The following is a 17,497-nucleotide window of genomic DNA, read 5'->3' on the forward strand; positions in this document are numbered from 1 at the left end:
TATTTCCTTTGTCATCATAGGCTTCAAAGTGATAAAAAAAAATCCTTTCTCAAATTTCCCAAATACAGTACTAACAGACTGATTCATGAAAAGAATCATGCAACAATGTGAGATGAATTAACTCATTTCAAAGTGGCTTGTCAGAAACCTTCTTTCTACTTTTTATCTGAGGGTAATTCCTTTGTCTCTATACACTTCAATGCGATCCAAAATATCACATTGCAGATTCCAAGAAAACAGTGTTAGCATACTGTTCAATGAAAAGAACAGTGCAATTCTGTGAGATGAATTCATACATCACAAAGCAGTTTCTACGAAAGCTTCTTTTTGTTTATTTATCTAAGGATATTTCCTTTGTCACCATAGGCTTCAATGAGCTTCCAAATATCCTATCCCAGAATCCATGAAAACTGTGTTATCAACCTGCTCAATGAAAAGAACAGTGTTACTCTGTGAGATGATTTCACACATCACAAATCAGTTTCTCAGAAAGTCTCTTTCTAGTGTTTATCTGAGGATATTTCCCTTTCCAACATAGGCTTCAATGCACTCCAAATTATCCCTTTGCACATTCCATGAAAACAGTGTCAGCAAACTGCTCCAGGAAAGAAAGGGAGAATTCTGTGATATGAATTCCCACATCATGAAGAAGTCTCTCAGAAAGTTTCTTTGTAATTTTCATCTGAGGATATTTCCATTGTCACCATAGGCTTCAAGGTGATCCAAAATATCCCTTCTCAGATTCCCCCAAAAAAGTACTACACAACTGCTCCTGAAAGGAATCGTGTAACTCTGTGAGATGAATTCAGAAATCACAAAAGAGTTTCTCAGAAAGCTTTTTTCTAGTTTTTGTCTGAGGATATTTCCTTTGTCACCGTAAGCTTCAATGCAGTCCAAATATCCCCTTGTAGATTCCAAGAAAAAAGTGTTAACAAACTGCTCATTGAAAAGAAGAGTGTAACTCTGTGAGATGAATTGACACAACACAACGCAGTTTCTCAGAAAACTTCTTTTTGGTTTTTATCCAAGGATATTTCCTTTGTCACCAGAGGCTTCATTGTGCTCCCAAATATCCTATTGCAGATTTCATGAGAAAAATGTTATCAAACTGCTCATTGAAAAGAATGGTGTACCTCTCTTAGATGAATACAAACATTGTGAAGCAGTTTTTCAGGAAACTTCTTTCTCGTTTTTGTCTGAGGATATTTCCTTTTTCATTATAGGCCTCAATGCACTCCAAAATGTGCCTTTGCAGATTTCACAAAAACAGTGTTAGCCAACTGCTCCATAAAAGAAAGGTGTAGCTATGTGAGATGCATTCACCCATCACAAAGAAGTTTCTTAGGATGCTTCTTACCAGTTTTTATCTGAGGACAGTTCCTTAGTCACTGTAGGCTTCAATGGGATCCAAATTATCCCTTTGCACATTCCCCAAAAACAGTGATAACAAACTGATCCATGAAAAGTATGATGTAACACTGTGAGATGAATTAACATATCACAAAGCAGTTTCTCAGAAAGCATATTTCTAGTTTTTATACGAGGATATTTCCTTTGTCACCAAAAGCATCAATGAGCTCTGATATACCCCATTGCAGATTGCAAGAAAACAGAGTTAGGAAACTGCTCAATGAATAGAGCAGTGTCATTCTGTGAGATGAATTCACACATCACAAAGCAGTTTCTCAGAAAGCGTCTTTTTGGTTTTTATCTGAGGATATTTCCTTTGGCACCATAGGATTCAAGCTCTCCCAAATATCCTATTGCAGAATCCACAAACACTGGTTATCAAACTGCTCAATGAAAGAATGGTGTAACTCTTTGCGATGAATTCACACATCACAAAGCAGTTTCTCAAAAAGCTTCCTTCTAGTTTTTATCTGAGGATATTTCTTTTTTCACTATAGGCCTCAATGTGCTCCCAAATATCCGTTTGCAGATTCCACAAAAACATTGTTACCAGACTGCTTCAAGAAAAGAAAGGTTTAACACTGTGAGCTGAATTCAAACATCAAAAAGAACTTTCTCAGAAAGCTTCTCTCTAGTTTTTATCTGAGGATATTTCCTTTCTCACCAAAGGCTTCTATGCAATCCAAAACATCCCTTCTCACATTCCCTAAAAACAGTGCTACCAATCTGCTCCATGAAAAGAATTGTATAATTCTGTGAGATGAATTCACAAATAACAAAGCAGTTTCTCAGAAAGTATCTTTCTAGTTTTTGTCTGAGGATATTTCCCTTTTCACAATATGTTTCAATGTACTCCAAAATATATCATTGCAGACTCCAAAAAATCAGTGTTAACAAACTGCTCAATGAAAATAACAGTGTACCTATGTGAATGAATTCACACATCACAAAGCAGTTTCTAAGAAAGCTTCTTTTTGGTATTTCTCTGAGGATATTTTCTTTCTCTTCATAGGCTTCAGTGTGCTCCCAAATTTCCTATTGCAGATTAGTCAAAAACAGTGTTATCAAACTGATGAATAAAATGTACGGTGCAACTCTGTGAGATGAATTCACACATCACAAAGCAGTTTCTCAGAAAGCTTCTCTTTGGTTTTCCTATGAGGATATTTCCTTTTTCACTATAGGCCTCAATGCGCTCCCAAATGTCCCTTTGCAGATTCCATGAAAACTGTGTTAGCAAACTGCTTCATGAAAAGTAACTTGTAACAGTGTGAGATGAATTCACACAATACAATGAACTTTCTCATAAACCTTATTTCTAGTTTTTATCTGAGGATATTTCCTTTTTCACTAGATTCCTCAAGGCGCTCCCAAATATCCCATAGCAGATTCCATGAAAAAAGTGTTAGCAAATGGATTCATGAATAAAAAGGTGTAAATCTGTGAGATGCAGTCAGGAATCACAGAGTAGTTTCTCAAATATCTTCTTTTTGGTTTTTATCTAAGGATATTTCCTTTGTCACCATAGGCTTCAATGCAATCCAATTTATCCCTTCTCAGATTCCCGAAAACCAGTGATACGAAACTGCTCCATGAAAAGAATGGTGTAACTCTGTAAGATGAATGCACACATCACAAAGCTTTTTCTCAGAAAGTTTCTTTCTGGTTTTTATCTGAGGATATTTCCTTTTTCACAACATTCCTCAATGTGCTCCAGAATATCCCATTGCAGATTCCACGAAAAAAGTGTTAACAAAGTGCTCAATAAAAGGAAAAGTGTAACTACATGAGATGAATTCACACCTCACAAAACAGTTTCTCAGAAAGTTTCTTTGTAGTTTTTTTCTGAGGATATATCCTTTTTCACCACAGGCCTCAAAACGCTTGTGAAAATCCCTTTACGGATTCCACGAAAATAGTGTTAGCAAATGGCTTCATAAAAGGAAAGCTGAAAAATTGTGAGATGAATTCACACATCACAAAGCAGTTTCTCAGAAAGCTTTTTGGTTTGTGTCTGAGGATGTTTCCTTTATCGCCACGGGCTTCAGTGTGCTCCCAAGTATCCTATTGCAGATTCCATGTAAACAGTGTTAGCAAACTGTTCCAATAAAAATAATTGTGTAACTCTGTTAGATGAGTTCACACATCACAAAGGAGTTTCTCAGAAAGCTTCTTTCTACTTTTTATCTGAGGATATTTACTATGTCAACACAGTCTTCAATGTGATCCAAAATGTCATTTCTCAGTTTCCCCAAAAACAGTGCAACCAAACTGATCCGTCAGAAGAATCGTTTAACTCTGTGAGATGAATTAAAATATCACAAAGTTGTTTCTCAGAAATCTTCTTTCTAGTTTTTATATTAGGATATTTCCTTTGTCACCATGAGCTTCTGTGTGCTCTGAAATATGCCAGTGCAGATTCGAAGAAAACAGTGTTATCAAACTGCTCAATTGAAAGAGTGGTGTAACTCTGTGAGATGAGTTAACACATCACAAAGCAGTTTATCAGAAAACTTCTTTCTAGTTTTTATCTGAGGATATTTCTTTTTTAACCATAGGCCTCAATGTGCTCCCAATCATCTCTTTGCAGATTCCAGGAATGCAGCATTAGCAAAATGCTCCATGAAAAGAAATGTTTATCTCTGTGAGATGAATTCACTCATCACAATGAATTTCCTCAGAAAGCTTCTTTCTAGTTTTTATCTAAGGATATTTCCTTTTGAACCATAGGCTCCAATGTGCTCCCAATATCCTGTTCCAGATTCCACAAATACAGAGTTAGTAAACTGTTCCGCAAAAAGAATCGTGTAACACTGTTAGATGAATGCACACATCACAAGGCAGTTTCTCAGAAAGCTTCTTTTCGTGTTTATCTGGGTAAATAACTTGTGTCACCATAGGAATCAATGTGCTCCCAAATATCCCCTTAAAGATTCCACGAAACCAGTGTTATAAAACAGTACAATGAAAAGAACAGTTAACTCTGTGAGATGAATTTACACATAGCAAAGCAGGTTCTCAGAAATCATCTTTCTAGTTTTTATCTGTAGATATTTCATTTTTCACTGTAGGCCTCAATGTGCTCCCAAATATCCCTTTGCAGATTCCATGAAAACAGTGTTATTAAACTGCTCAATGAAAGGAACAGTGTAACCCTGTGATATAAATTCACACATCACAAAACATTTATTCAGAAAGCTTCTTTCTAGTTTTTAACTGAGGGTATTTCTTTTGTCACCATGGGTTTCAATGCAATCCATAATATACCTTCTCAGATTCCCCAAAAACATTGCTACCGAACTGCTCCATGAAAAGAATGGTGTAACTCTGTGAGATGAATTCTCAAATTACAAGGCTGTTTCTCAGAATGTTTCTTTCTAGTTTTTGTCTGAGGATATTTCCCTTGTCACCATCAGCTTCAACATACTCTGAAATATCCCATTGCAGATTCCAAGAAAACTGCTAAATGAAAAGAACTGTGTACCTCTGTGAGATGAATTCACAGATCATAGGGAAGTTTAACAGAAACTTCTTTTCTGTTTTTATCTGAGGATAATTTCTTTGTCACCATAGGCTTCAATGCGCTCCCAAATATCCTATTGCAGACTCCAAGAAAACAGTGATATCAAACGACTAAATGAAAAGAATGGTGTAACTCTGTAAGATGAATTCATACATCACAAAGCAGTTTCTCAGAAAGTTTCTTTCTAGTTTTTATCTGAGGCTATTTCTTTTTTCACCATACGTCTCAATGCACTCCCAAATTACCCTTTGCAGATTCCATGAAAGCAGTGGTAGCAAACGGCTCCATGAAAAGAAAGGTGTAACTCTGTGAGATAATTTCACACAACACAAAGAATTTTCTCAGATCACTTCTTTGTAATTTTTATCTTTGGATATTTCTTTTGTCACCATAAACTTAAATGCGATCCAAGTATTCTTTCTCAGAATTCCCAAAAAGAATGCTACCAAAGTTGTCCATGAAAAGAATAATGTAACTCTGTATGATGAATTCACAAAGCACAAAGCACTTTCTTAAAAAGCTTCTTTCTAGTTTTTATCTGAGTATATTTGCTTTGTCACCATAAGCTTCAATGCTCTCCGAAATACCTCCTTGCAGATTCCAAGAAAACAGTGTTAGCAAACTGCTCAATGAAAAGAACAGTGTAACTTTGTGAGATGAATTCACACATCACAATGCAGTTTCTCGGAAAGCTTCTTTCGAGTTTTTATGTGAGGATATTTAGTTTTTCACCACAGTCCTCAATGTGCCTCCAAAATATCCCTTTGCAGATTCCACGAAAGCAGTGTTAGCAAACGGCTCCATGTAAGGAAACGTGTAACTCTGTGAGATGAATTCACACATCACAGAGAACTTTCTCAGAAAACTTCATTCTAGTTTTTGTCTCAGGATATTTCCTTTGTCACCTTAGGATTCAATGCGATCCAAAATATCCCTCTCAGCTTCCCCAAAAACAGTGCTACCAAACAGATCCATGAAAAGAATTGTGTAAGTCTGTGAGATGAATTAACACATCACAAAGTGGTTTCTTGGAAAGCTTTTTTCCACTTTTTCTATGAGGATATTTCCTATGTCACCATAAGCTTCAATGTGCTCTGAAATATCCCATTGCTGTTTCCATGAAAAAAGTGTTATCAAACAGCTCAATGAAAAGAATGGTGTAACACTGTTAGATGAATTCACAAATTGCAAAGCAGTTTTTAGAAAGCTTCTTTCTATATTTTGTCAGACGATATTTCATTTTTTACCTTAAGCCTCAACGTGCTCGTGAATGTCCCATTACAGATCCCACTAAAAAAGGGTTAGCAAACTTCTCAATGAAAACAACGATGTAACTCTGTGAGATGAATTCACTCACCACAAAGCAGTATCACATAAATCTTCTTTTTGGTTTTTATCAGAGGACATTTCTTGTTTCACCATAATCCTCCATGCACTCCAAAATATCCCTTTGCAGATTCCTTGAAAACACTGTTAGCAAACTGCTCCATGAAAAGAAATGTGTAATTCTGTGAGATGAATTCACATATCTGAAAGTACTTTCTCAGAAAGATCCTTTCTAGTTATTATCTGAGGATATTTCCCTTGTCACCACAGCTTCAATGCAATCCAAAATATCCTTCTCAGAGTCCCCCAAAACAGTGCTACTAAACTGATCCATGAAAAGGATCATGTAACTCTGTGAGATGAATTAACACATCACAAAGCAATTTCTTAGAAGGTTTCTTTCCAGTTTTTATCTGATTATATATTGTTTGTCACAATAAGCTTCAAAGTGCTCCAAAATATCAGATTGCAGATTCCAAGAAAAGAGTGTTAGCAAACTGCTCAATGAAAAGAACAGTGCAAATCTGTGAGATGAATTCACACATGACAAAGCAGTTTCTCAGAAAGCTTCATTTTGATTTTTGTCTGAGGATATTTCCTTTGTCACGATAGGCTTCAGTGCACTCCCAAATATCCTATTACAGATTCTTCGAAAACAGTGTTAGCATATGCTGCAAGAAAAGAATCGTGCAAGTCTGTGAGATGAATTCACACATCACAAAGCTGTTTCTCATAAAGCTTATTTCTAGTGTTTATCTGAGAATATTTCCTTTCTCACCACAGGCTTCAATGCAATTCAAAATATTCCTTCTCATATGCCCCAAAAACAATGTTACCAAACTGATCCATGAAATGAATTGTGTAATTCTGTGAGTTGAATTCAAACATCACAAAGCAGTTTCTCAGAAAGCTTCTTTCTACTTTTTATATGAGGATAATTCATTTTCACCCTAGGCTTCAATGTGATCCAAATATCCCTCTTCAGATTCCCCAAAAACAGTGCTACCAAACTACTCCATGAGAAGAATCTTGTAATGGAGTAGTTGTGAAGAATTCACAAACCCAAAAGCAGATTGTCAGAAAGCTTCTTTCTAGTTTTTATCTGGGGATATTTCCTTTTTCACCATAGTACTCAATGTGCTCATGAATATCCCTATGCAGATTCCATGAAAATGATATTAGAAAACTGCTAAATGTAAAGAAGTGTGTAAATCTGTGAGATGAATTAACACATCACAAAGCAGTTTCTCAGAAAGATTCTTTTTGGGTCTAACTGAGGAAATTTCCTTTCTCACGCTAGGCCTTAATGTGCTCCAAAATATCCTACTGCAGGTACTACAGAAACAATTTTAGCAAATTGCTTCAAGAAAAGAATTCTGTAACTATGTGAGATGAATTCACGCATCACAAAGCAATTTCTCAGAAAGCTTCTTTCTAGTTTTTTTCCGAGGATGTTTCGTTTGTCACTGTAGTCTTCAATGCAACTCAAAATATTCCTTCTCAGATTCCCCAAAAACTGTGCTACCAAACTGCTCCATGAATAGAGTGGTGTAACTCTGTGTGATGAATTCACACATCACAAAGCAGTTTCTCAGAAAGCTTCTTTTTAGTTTTTATCTGAGGATATTTCTTTTTTTTTCCATATTCCTCAATGTGCTCTGGAATATCCCATTGCAGATTCCATGACGAATTTGTTAGTGAACTTCTCAGTGAAAAGAACTTTATAACTCTGTCAGATGAACTCACATGTCACAAAGCAGTTTCTCAGAAAGTTTCCTTCTAGTTTTTATCTGAAGATATTTCCTTTTTCACCATAGGACTCAACTCGATCCAAAATATCCCTTTGGAGATTCCATGACAACCGTGTTAGAAAGCTGCTACATGAAAAAAAGGTGTTATTCTGTGAGATGAACATACACATCACAAAGAAGTTTCTCAGAAACATTCTTTCTAATTTTTGTCTGAGGATATTTCCTTTGTCACCACAGGCTTCAGCACAAAGCAGAATATCTCTTCTCAGATCCCCCAAAAACAGTGCTACCAAACTGCTCCATGGAAAGAATGGTGTAACTCTGTGAGATGAATTGACACATCACAAAGTAGTTTCACAGAGTTCTTGTTTCTAGTTTTTATCTGATTAAATTTCCGTTTTCACCATATTACTCAATATGCTCCCGAATATCCCATTGCAGTTTCCATGATAAAAGTGTTAGCAAACTTCTCAATGAAAAGAACAGTGTAACTCTCTTAGATGAATTCACACATCACAAAGCAATTTCACAGAAGGGTTCTTTTGGTTTTTACTTAGGATAATAATTTTGTCACCATTGGCTTCATTGTGCTCCCAAAAATTCTATAGTAGATTCCATGAAAACAGTGTTATCGAACTGCTCAATGAAAAGAACGGTGTAACTCTGTAAGATGAATTCACACATCACAAAGTGGTTTCTCAGAAAGCTTCTTTCTAGTTTTTGTCGGAGTATATTTCCTTTTTCAACATATGCCTCAATGTCCTCCCAAAAATTCATTTGCAAATTAATCAAAAAGGGTGTTAGCAAACTGCTCCATGAAAAGAAAGGTGTAACTCTGTGAGATGAATTCAGACACCACAAATAACTTTCTCAGAAAGCCTCTGTCTAGTTTTTATCTGAGGATATTTCCTTTGTCACCATAGGAATCAATGCAATCAATAATATTGCTTCTCAGATCCCCCAAAAACAGTTCAATCAAACTGATCCATGAAAAGAATGGTGCATCTCTGTAACATGAATTCACACATTACAAAGCTGATTCTAAGAAAACTTCTTTCTGGTTGTTATCTGAGGATATTTACTTTTTCCCCATATTCCTCAATGCGCTACCGAATATCCTTTTGCAGATTCCACGAAAAAAGTGTTAGCAAACTTATCAATGAAAAGAACATTGTAACTCTGTGAGATGAATTAAAATTGACACATCACAAAGAAGTTTTGCAGAAAGTTTATTTTGGTTTTTATCTTGCATATTTCCTTTGTCATTGCAAGCTTCAAAGCACTCCCAAATATCCTATTGCAGATTCTGTGAAAACAGTGTCATCAAATTGCTCAATGAAAAGAATGGTGTAATCTGTCAGATGAGCTCACACATCAAAAAGCAACGTCTCAGAAATTCTTCTTTCTAATTTTTATCTGAGGATATTTCCTTTTTCACTATAGGCTGAAAAGTGCTCCCAAATACCCCTTTGCAGGTGCCATGACAACAGTGTTGGCAAACTTCTCCACAAAAAGGCAGGTGTAATTCTGTGGAGAGGAATTGACACTTCACAAAGAACTTTCTCAGAAAGCTTCCTTCTAATTTTTACCTGAGGATGTTTCCTTTGTCACCATAGGCTTCAATGCGATCCCAAATATCCATTCTGAGATTCCCCATAAACAATACTATCAAACTGTTCCATGAAAAGAAACATGTAACTCTGTAAAATAAATGAATACATCACAAATCCGTTTCTCAGAATGCTTCTTTCTAGTTTTCACATGAGGATAATTCCTTTGTCACCATAAGCTTCAATGTGCTCCGAAATATCCCATTGCAGATTCCAAGAAAACAGTATTATCAAACTACTTAATGAAAAGAACAGTGTAACTCAGTGAGATAAAATCACATATCACAAAGCAGTTTCTCAGAAAGTTTCATTCTAGCTTTTATCTGAGGATATTTCCTTTGTCACCGTAGGCTTCAATGCCATTTAAAATGTCCCTTCTCTGATTCCCAAAAAACAGTGCTGCCAAATTGATCCATGAAAAGAATAGCGTATCTCTATAAGATGAATTCACTTATCACAAAAGTATTTCTCATAATGCTTCTTTCTAGTTTTTATCTGAGGATATTTTCTATTACACCGTATTCTATTTTTTTTTTTTTTTGAGACGGAGTCTCGCTCTGTCACCCAGGCTGGAGTGCAGTGGCCAGATCTCAGCTCACTGCAAGCTCCACCCCCCGGGTTTACACCATTCTCCAGCCTCAGCCTCTGGAGTAGCTGGGACTACAGGCACCCGCCACCTCGCCCGGCTCGTTTTTTTGTATTTTTTAGTAGAGACGGGGTTTCACTGTGTTAGCCAGGATGGTCTCGATCTCCTGACCTCGTGATCCGCCCGTCTCGGCCTCCCAAAGTGCTGGGATTACAGGCTTGAGCCACCACGCCCGGCCAATTATTACACCATATTCTTCAAGGTGCTTCCGAATATCCTACGGCAGATTGCACAAAAAAAGTGTTAGCAAACTTCTCAATGAAAACAATGATGTAACTCTGTGAGATGAATTCACACATCACAAAGCAGTTTGACAGAAAGCTTCTTTTTGTTTTTTGTCAGAGGTTATTTCCTTTGTCACCATAGACTTCAATGCACTCCCAAATACCTATTGCAGATTCCACGAAGACTGGGTTAGAAACTACTCCAAGAATAGAATCGTGTAACTCTCTGATGTGAATACACACGTCACAAAACAGTTTCTCAGAAAGCTTCCTTCTAGATTTTGTCTGAGGATAATTTCTTTGTCACCATTTTCCTCAATGCTTTTATGAATATCCCTTTCCAGATTCCACGAAAACAGTACTAACAACCTGCTTCATGAAAAGGATCATGTAATTCTGTGACATGAATTAACAAATCACAAAGCACTTTCTATGAAAGCTTCTTTCTATTTTTTTGTCTAAGGATATTTTATTTTTCACCATAGGCCTCAATGTGCTCATGAACAGCCCATTGCAGATTCCACGCAAAAAATGTTAGCAAACGTCTCAATGAAGAGAATGGTATAACTCTGTGAGATGAATTCACATATCATAAAGCAGTTTCACAGAAATCCTCTTTATGGTTTTTATCAGAGGATATTTTCTTTATCACCATAATACTCCATGCACTCCCAAATATTCCTTTGCAGATTCCATGAAAACGGTGTTAGCAAACTACTCCACGAAAAGAATGGTGTAACACTGTGAGATAAATTCACACATCATAAAGTACTTTCTCAGAATGATCCTTTCTAGTTTTTATCTGAGGATGTTTTCTTTGTCACCACATGCTTCAATGCGATCCCAAATATCACTTCTCAGATTCATGAACAAGAGTGCTCCCAAACTGATCCATGAAAAAAAGTCGTGTAACTCTGTTAAATGAATTAACACATCACAAAGTGCTTTCTCAGAAAGCTTCTCCAGTTTTTATCTGAGGATATTTCCTTTGTCACCAAAAGCTTCAATGCACTCTGAAATATTGTACGGCAGATTCCAAGAAAACAGTGTTAGAAAACTTCTCAAAGAAAAGAACAGTGTAACTTTGTGAGATGGATTCACACATAATAAAGCCGTTTTTCAGAAAGCTTCTGTTAATTTTTGTCTGACGATACTTGCGTTTTCACCATAGGCATCAAATCGCTCACAAAAATCCCTTTGCAGATTCCATGAAAACAGTGTTGGCAAACTGCTCCATGAAAAGAAAGGTGTAACTCTGTGAGATGAATCAACACAACACAAATAAGTCTCTTAGAAAGCTTCTTTTTGGTTTTTAACTAAGGATATTTCCTTTATCACTATAGGCTTCAATGCACTCTCAATTATCCTATTGCAGATTCCACAAAACAGTGTTATCATACTGCTCAATGAAAAGAATGGTGTATCTCTGTAAGATGAATTCACACATCATCAAGCAGTTTCTCAGAAATCTTCTTTCTAGTTTTTATCTGAGGATATTTTGCTTTTCACTATAGGCCTCAATGTGCTCCCAAATATCCCTTCGCAGGCTCAAAGAAAACAGTGTTAGCAAACGGCTTCATTAATAGAAAGGTGTAAATCTGTAACATGAATTCAAACATCACAGATAACGTTCTCAGAAAGATTCTTTCTAGTTTTTAACTGAGGATATCTCCTTTTTTACCATAGGCTTTAATGCGATCAAAAATATCCCTTCTCAAATTCCCCAAAAACAGTGCTACCAACCTGATCCATGAAAAGAATCATGTAACTCTGTGAGATAAATTAACACATCATGAGGCAGTTTCTCTGACAGTTTCTTTCTAGTTTTTATATGACAGTATTTCCTTTGTCACCACAAGCTTCAATGCACTCCAAAATATCCTATTGTAGATTCCAGGAAAACAGTGTTAGCAAATGGCTCAATGAAATGAACAGTATAAATCTGTAAGATGAATTCACACATCACAAAGCAGTTTCTCAGAAAGCTTCCTTCTACTTTTTCTCTGAGGATATTTCCTTTTCCACTATAGGCCTCAATGTGCTCCCAATCATCCCTTTGCAGAATCCACGAAAACTATGTTAGCAATCTGCTCCATGAACAGAAAAGTTATACTCTGTGAGATGAATACACACACCACAAAGTAGTTTCTGAGAAAGCTTCTGTCTAGTTTTTATCTAAGGATATTTCCTTGGTCACCCTAGGATTCAACACGATCCAAACTATCCCTTCTCAGATTCCCCAATAACGGTGTTACCAAACTGATTCATGAAAACCATCGTGTAACTATGTCAGATGAATTAACACATCCAAAAGCAATTTCTCAGAAAGCTTCTTTCTAGTTTTCATATGAAGATATTTCCTTGTCACAATAAGCTTCAATGCTCTCTGAAACATCCCATTGCAGATTCCAAGAAAACAGTGTTAGCAAACTGCTCAAAGAAAAGAACAGTGTAATTCTAGGACGTAAATTCACACATCAGAAAGCAATTTCTCTGAAAGTTTCTTTCTAGTTTTTGTCTGAGGATATTTCCTTTTTCACATTAAGCTTCAATGTGCTCCCAAATATGCCATTGTAGATTCCAAGAAAACAGTGTTAGCAAACTGCTCCATGAAAACAACAGTGAAACTTGGTGCAGTGAATTCAAACATTATGAAGCTGATTCTCAGAAAGCTTCATTCTAGTTTTTGTATGAGGATATTTCCTTTTTCACTATTTGCCTCAATGTGCTCCCAAATATCCATTTGCAGATTTCACAAAAATAGTTTTAGCAAACTTCTCCATGAAAAGAGAGGTGTAACTCTGTGAGATTAATTCACACATCACAAAGAACTTTCTCAGAAGCTTCTTTATAGTTTTTATCTGAGGATATTTCCTTTGTCACTATAGGCTTCAATGCGATCCAAAATATCCCATGTCAGATTCCACAAAAACCATGTTACCAAACTTATCCATGAAAAGAATCGTGTAACTCTGTGAGATGAATTAACACATCATAAAGCCATTTCTCAAAAAGCTTCTTTCTAGTTTTTATATGAGGATATTTCCGTTGTCACCATAAGCTTCAGTGTGCTCCGAAATATCCCATTGCAGATTCCAAGAAAATTGTGTGAGCAAATTGCACCATGAAATGCACAGTGTAACTGTCTGAGATGAATTCACATATCACAAAGCAGTTTTGCAGAAAAGTTTTTCTAGTTTTCATCTGAGGATATTTCCTTTATCACCATAGGGCTCAATGCACTTCAAAATATCCCTTTTCAGATTCCACGAAAACAGTGCTAGCAAACTGCTCCATGAAAATGAAGGTGTATATCTGTGTGATGAATTCACACATCTCTATACTTTCTCAGAAAGCTTCTTTCTAGTTTTTATCTGAGGGTTTTTCCTTTTATAACCATAGGTTTCAATGCGATCCATAACAACCGTTTTCAGAGTCTTCAAAAACAGTGCTACCAAACTGATCCATGAAAATAATCATATAACTCTGTGAGATTAATTAACACATCATAAAGCAGATTCTCCAAAAGTATCTTTCTAATTTTTGTCTGAAGATATTTCCTTATTCACAATAAGTTTCAATGCAGTCCAAAATATCCCATTCCAGATTCCAAGAATACAGTGTTAGCAAATTAGTCAATGAAAACAACAGTGCAACTCTGTGCACTGAATTTCCACATCACAAAGCAGTTTCTCAGAAAGCTTCCTTTTGGCTTTTATCTGAGGATATTTCCTTTGTCACCACAGGCTTCAAAGCACTCCCAAATATCCTATTGCAGATTCCACGAAAATAGTGTTATCAAACTGCTCAATGAAAAGAACGGTGTAACCCTGTGAGATGAATTCACCGTCAAAAAGCAGTTTCTCAGAAAGCTTCTTTCTAATTTTTATGTGAGGATATTTCCTTTTTCACTATAGGCCTCAATGCATCCCAAATATCCCTTTGCAGATTCCATGAAAACAGTGTTAGCAAGCTGTTCCATGAAAGGAAAAGTGTAACTCTGTGAGATGAATTCACACATTACAAATAACTTTATCAGAAAGTTTCTTTCTAGTTATTATCTGAGGATGTTTCCTTTGTCACCATAGGCTTCACTGTGATCCAAAATATCCCTTCTCAGATACCCCAAAAACAGTGCTACCAAAGTGATCCATGAAAAAGATCATGTAACTCTGGGAGATGAACTAAAATATCACAAAGCAGTTTCTCAGAAAGCTTCTTTCTAATTTGTATATGATGATATTTCATTTCTCACCATAAGCTTCAATGCACTCCAAAATATCCCATTCCAGATCCAAGAAAACAGTGTTAGCAAACTGCTCAATGAAAAGAACAGTGTAACTCTTTGAGGTGAATTGACACAACACAATGTAGTTTCTCAGAAAGGTTTTTTTGGTTTTTATCTGAGGATATTTCCTTTCTCACCACAGGCTTCAATGCTCTCCCAAATATCCTATTGCAGATTCCATGAGAAAAGTGTTATCAAACTGCTCATTGAAAAGAATGGTGTAGCTCTGTGTGGTGAATTCACCCATCCCAAAGCAGTTTCTCAGAAAGCTTCTCTTCCATTTTTTTCTGAGGCTATTTCCTTTTTTGATATAGGCCTCAATGCACTCTAAAATGTCCTTTTGCAGATTACATGAAATCAGTGTTAGCAAACTGAACCATAAAAAGAAAGGTATAACTCTGTGAGATGCATTCACACATCACAAAGCCGTTTATCAGAAAACTTTCCAGTTTTTATGTGAGGATATTTCCTTAGTCATCATAGACTTCCATGTGATCCAAAATATCCCTTCTGAGATTCCTCAAACACTGTGCTACCAAACTGATCCATGAAATGTATCGTGTGACACTGTGAGATGAATTAGCACATCACAAAGCAGTTTCTCAGAAAGCTTCTTTCTAGTTTTTATATGAACATATTTTCTTTGTCACCATAAGCTTCAATGCACTCCGAAATATCCCATTCCAAATTCCAAGAAAACAGTGTTAGCAAACTGCTCAATGAAAAGAACAGTGTAACTCTGTGAGATAATTTCACACATCACAAAGTCATTTCTCAGAGTGTTTCTTCTGGTTTTTATCTGAGGATATTTCCGTTTTCACCATAGACTTCAATGCTCTCCCAAATATCCTATTGCAGGTCACACAAAAGCTGTTGTATCAAATTGCTCAATAAAAAGAATGGTATAACAGTTTGAGATAAATTCACACATCACAAAGTAGTTTCTCAGAATGCTTCTTTCTGGTTTTTATCTGAGGAAATTTCTTTTTTCACTATAGGCCTGAATGTGCTCCCAAATATCCCGTTGAGATTTCAGTGAAAAGAAGGATACCAAACTGCTCTACAAAAAGAAAGGTGTATCTCTGTGAGATTAATTCACACATCACAAAGAACTCTCTCAGAAAGCTTCCTTATAGTTTTCATCTGAGGGTATTTCCTTAGTCACCAGAGGCTTCAACGTGATTGAAAATATCCCTTCTAATATTCCCATAAACAGTGCTACCAAACCGATCCTTGAAAAGAATCATGTAACTCCAGGAGATGAGTTAACACATCATAAAGCGGTTTCTCAGAACACTTCTTTTTGATTATTATCTGATTATATTGTCTTTGTCACGATAGGATTCAAAGCGCTCCTGAATATCCTATGGCACAATCTGTGAAAACAGAGTTATCAAACGGCTCAATGAGAGGAATGGTCTAACTCTGTGAGATGAATTCACGCATCACAATGCACTTTCACAGAAAGTTTCTATCCAGTGTTTATATGAGGATATTTCCTTTTTCACCATAGGCCTCATTGCACTCCTAAATGTCCCATTGCAGATTCCACGAAAACACTGTTAGGAAACTGCTCCATGAAAAGAAAGGTGTAACTCTGAGTTGAATTCACACATCACAAAGAACTTTCTCAAAAAGCTAGGTTTTAGTTTCTATCTGATGATATTTCCTCTGTCACCAAAGGCTTCAACGTGATCCAAAATATCCTTTCTCAGATTCCTCAAAAAAAGTGCTACCAAGCTGATCCATGAAAAGAATTGTGTAACTGTGTGAAATGAATTAACACATTACAACGCAGTCTCTCAGACAGCTTCTTTCTAGTTTTAATCTGAAGATATTTCTCTGTCACAATAGGCTTCAATGCAATCCAAAATATTCCTTCTCAGATTCCCCAATACAGTGTTACCAACCTGCTACATGAAAAGAATCATGTAACTCTGTGAGATGAATTCACAAATCACAGAGCAATTTCTCAGAAAGCTTCTTTCTAGTTTTTATATGATGACATTTAGTTTGTCACTGTAAGCTTCAATGCACTCCGAAATATCACATGGCAGATTCCAAGAAAACAATGTTTGCAAACTGCTCACTGAAAAGAACAGTGTAACTCTGTGAAACGAACTCACACATCAAAAAGCAGTTTCTCAGAAAGCTTCTTTCTAGTTTTTATCTGAGGATAATTCCTTTTTAACCACAAGACTCAATGCACTTGCATATATCCCTTTGCAGATTCCATTAAAACAGTGTTAGAAAACTTTTCCATGAAAAGAAAGGTGTAACTCTGTGAGATGAATTCACACATCATAAAGAACTTTCTCAGATAGCTTCTTTCTAGTTATTATCTGAGAATATTTCCTTTGTCACCATAGGCTTCAAGGCAATCCAAAATATCCCTTCTCAGATTCCCCAAAAACAGCGCTTCCAAACTGCTCCATGAAAGGAATTGTGTAACTATGTGAGATGAATTCACACATGACAAATTAGTTTCTCAGAAAGCTTCTTTCTCATTTCTTTCATAGGATATTTCCTTTGTCACCATAAGTTTCAATGTGCTCTGAAATATCCCATTGCAGATTCCAAGAAAAAAGTGTGAACAAACTGCTCATTTAAAACAACAGTGTAAGCCTGTGAGATGAGTTCACACATTACAAAGCAGTATATCGGAAAACTTCTTTCTGTTTTTTATCTGATTATACTTTCTTTGTCACAATTGGCTTCA

The sequence above is a fragment of the Rhinopithecus roxellana genome, chromosome 14 (assembly GCF_007565055.1).
Source record: "Rhinopithecus roxellana isolate Shanxi Qingling chromosome 14, ASM756505v1, whole genome shotgun sequence".
NCBI lineage: Eukaryota > Metazoa > Chordata > Mammalia > Primates > Cercopithecidae > Rhinopithecus > Rhinopithecus roxellana.